The following is a 3,893-nucleotide window of genomic DNA, read 5'->3' on the forward strand; positions in this document are numbered from 1 at the left end:
GACCTTTTAAAGACATTTAAGTGATTTTCTAGCCATTTAATGACCGTAATTCAAATTTAAACTACATCTACATGCAACGGCTAACCATAACGGTTTGAAAAATCATATTTGTGTACTTGTGTGCGAGTTAATTCCATGTGTAGTAAATTAGAAGGAATTTTCAAACATATTTGTCCCACGACATGGACACATGCGTATGTATGCATGGAGTGACATGGCATTTTAATTCCAAAAAATAAAAAAATATCAGAAAAAACATGAAAGCTTGCTTGATGTAATGACATACCACCAAGATGATGTGGTAAAAAAATTGGCATGTTTGACGAAAGTTTGGACACACACCCCTCACAAACCGGAGCAACTCACTAGAAGGCTCGTGGTTCCGAGAGGGAACAATGCATGTTTGATGATGAACGGGAGATAGCTTCCTCTTACGGCCTTCAATTTTTTTCTATGTTTAATGTGCACTACTACAACTATACTGTGAAAATTTAGAAAATTCTAGCGGTCATTTGACCTTTTAAAGACATTTAAGTGATTATCTAGCCATTTAATGTCCATAATTCAAATTTGAACTATATCTACATGCAACGCCTAACCATAACGGTTTGAAAAATCATATTTGTGTACTTGTGTGCGAGTTAATTTCATGTGCAGTAAATTAGAAGGAATTTTTAAACATATTGGTCTCACGGCATGGGCACATGCATGGAGTGCCATGCCATTTAATTCCAAAAAATTAAAAAATGATCAGAAAAACATGAAACCTTACTTGATTTAATGTCATGCCGCCAAGATGATGTGGTAAATTTTTTTGCCTGTTTGACGAAAATTTGGACACAAACCCCTCACAAACCGGAGCAAGTCACTAGAAGGTTCGTGGTTTTGAGAGGGAACAATGCATGTTTGATGACGAACGGGAGATAGCTTCCTCTTAGGGCCTTCAATTTTTTTTCTACGTTTAACGTGCACTAATACAACTGTCACGTGAAAATTTGGAAAATTTTAGGGGTTATTTGACCTTTTAAAAACATTTAAGTGATTTTCTAGCCATTTAATGACCGTAATTCAAATTTGAACTACATCTACATGCAATGCCTAACCATAACGGTTTGAAGAATCATATTTTTGTGTACTTGTGTGTGAGTTATAAAATTATCAGACGATGTAAATATCTGGTGTTCAAAAAAGAAAATGTAAAGATCTGGCAAGACAACCGGCCCCCCACACAATTGGCACTCTATCTTGTGGCTCGAGGTTTGGTCGGTGAGTGGCGGGGATCATTAATCAGACACGATTCTGTATTGGAAATCGTCAACTATTATGTTCACACACGGATTTTGCTGCAGGAATCGTGTGTAATTCAAACTATAGTGCCCGTAAATTCCGGCGACCGGCATGTGTACTGTCCCCGTTGATCTAGATTTCGGCCGCCAATAAATACTACCTTGCTCATGTCGTCCCGCCTGCATTCTCGTCTACATCCTCCCATCGCTCGCCCTCTCTCTCTCTCAAATCTCTGCCATGGCGCCGCCGGTTTGCCCACGCACCGACGAGGAGTCGCCTCCCCCCAAGGACGCTCGCTCGAATAGCAACAACGAGCACCCCTACGCGCCGCCGGACGAGGTTGCGCCGGACCCCCCAACTTTGGATTGGTTTGGGGCCAGTACAATCTTTGTCTGTGGAAGTCGCTGCCGCCGGCTGAGAAAGCCAGGCAAGTGGCATTCAAGAAGGAGATGGCGGAGGAGGAAGCCAGGTACCAGGCGGCCTGTGAAGCCCGTGATGCCGCCTGGAAAAAGGAGGCGGTGGAGCTTCAGGGGCGGGCGCGTCGTCGTACCGAGGAGGTGTACGAAGATGGGTACTTCGTGAGGAAGGTGATAGGCGTTGGGCGCCTCGTCGCTGTGTGGAGGTGGGCCAATAAGCTCGAGCGTGCCATCGACGAGGAGCTCCGGTGGGCGCCCAACGAAATGGCAAGATCGTTTGCGCGCGTCCGCCAGCAAGAGGCAGATCGATACGTCAAGCGCTGCGAGCGGAGGAGGCAGAGTACTGCCTCCGCACTAGGAAGACGCCGCGCACAAGGGAGCTACTGGCGAGGGGCTGCCGGGGCTGCCGGAATACTGGCCCCAGGAGGGATTATTAGTTTTAGTATTGTTCGTTTTCAATTTTATGCATTGTACCTAGTAGTTAAGTATCATCACGTATATTTGATGATATTATATATATATATATATATATTCTGTGATGAACTAATGAACAATTAATATATATATTATGAATTCCATTTTCTATCTGTTTTGTATACTAATTTGATTCTAGCTGTTATCATCCACATATACAGAATGGAAAGCGTATATACACACATTGAAACAGAACATATAAGAACGGAAAACAGAGTACACACATTGAAACAGAGGAATAAACAGAGCAATACTATGATTGCTATGAATACATAGCTATCCACGTCAAAATGACTCAACAAAATAAAACGCGTCCATGAGACCATGACCAGCAGCCCTTGCCTACGGTAGCTCTTGGCTCTGTCTGAACTCGTGCAGTCGTTCGTCCAAGCGGTCGACACGCTCGCGGTATATCTGGAGCGCGATCACGAGCTCCAAGTTGGCTATTTCATCGCAGATCACCAGCTCGAGGATGCGACGGCCATGTTCCTCTACTGCGCCCAGGTGGACACCTGGGCCAAGGAGGCGGTCGAGCCTACGGACCAGCGCGTTGGCATCCAGCGGGCCACGGACAAGGCGAACGGCGCCACCCATGCGAACGGCACGGCGGGCATCTGATGCAACTACGGCGCGGCCGACCTCTGGTGCAAGTACGGCGCTGAGGGCCTCTGCCCACTCCTGGCGAGGAATGGAGATACTTACGGGACGTGTACCCAGCTGTGACGCCGTGTCGACAGCAGGCAAGCGCCGATGGATCCGCTCTTGCTGTGCGGCGCGCCGCGCCTCTCACTCTGCGGCGCTCTAACGGTCTCGCCGTGCGGCGAGCCGCATGAAGGAAATATGCCCTAGGGGAAATAATAAAGTTGTTATTTATATTTCCTTATATCATGATAAATGTTTATTATTCATGCTAGAATTGTATTAACCGGAAACTTGGTACATGTGTGAATACATAGACAAACAGAGTGTCCCTAGTATGCCTCTACTTGACTAGCTCGTTAATCAAAGATGGTTAAGTTTCCTGACCATAGACATGTTTTGTCACTTGATGAACGAGATCACATCATTAGAGAATGATATGATGGACAAGACCCATCCGTTAGCTTAGCATAATGATCGTTAAGTTTTATTGCTATTGCTTTCTTCATGACTTATACATATTCCTCAGACTATGAGATTATGCAACTCCCGGATACCGGAGGAACACCTTGTGTGCTATAAAACGTCACAACGTAACTGGGTGATTATAAAGATGCTCTACAGGTGTCTCCGAAGGTGTTTGTTGGGTTGGCATAGATCGAGATTAGGATTTGTCACTCCGTGTATCGGAGAGGTATCTCTGGGCCCTCTCGGTAATGCTCATCACTATAAGCCTGGCAAGCAATGTGACTAATGATTTAGTTGCGGGATGATGCATTACAGAACGAGTAAAGAGACTTCCGGTAATGATACTGAACTAGGTATAATGATACTGACGATCGAATCTCGGGCAAGTAACATACCGATGACAAAGAGAATGACGTATGTTGTTATGCGGTTTGACCGATAAAGATCTTCGTAGAATATGTAGGATCCAATATGAGCATCCAGGTTCCTCTATTGGTTATTGACCAGAGATGTGTCTCAGTCATGTCTACATAGTTCTCGAACCCGTAGGGCCCGCACGCTTAACGTTCGATGACGATTTGTATTATGAGTTATGTGATTTGGTGACCG

The sequence above is a fragment of the Aegilops tauschii genome, chromosome 4, assembly GCF_002575655.3.
Source record: "Aegilops tauschii subsp. strangulata cultivar AL8/78 chromosome 4, Aet v6.0, whole genome shotgun sequence".
Classification (NCBI taxonomy): domain Eukaryota; kingdom Viridiplantae; phylum Streptophyta; class Magnoliopsida; order Poales; family Poaceae; genus Aegilops; species Aegilops tauschii.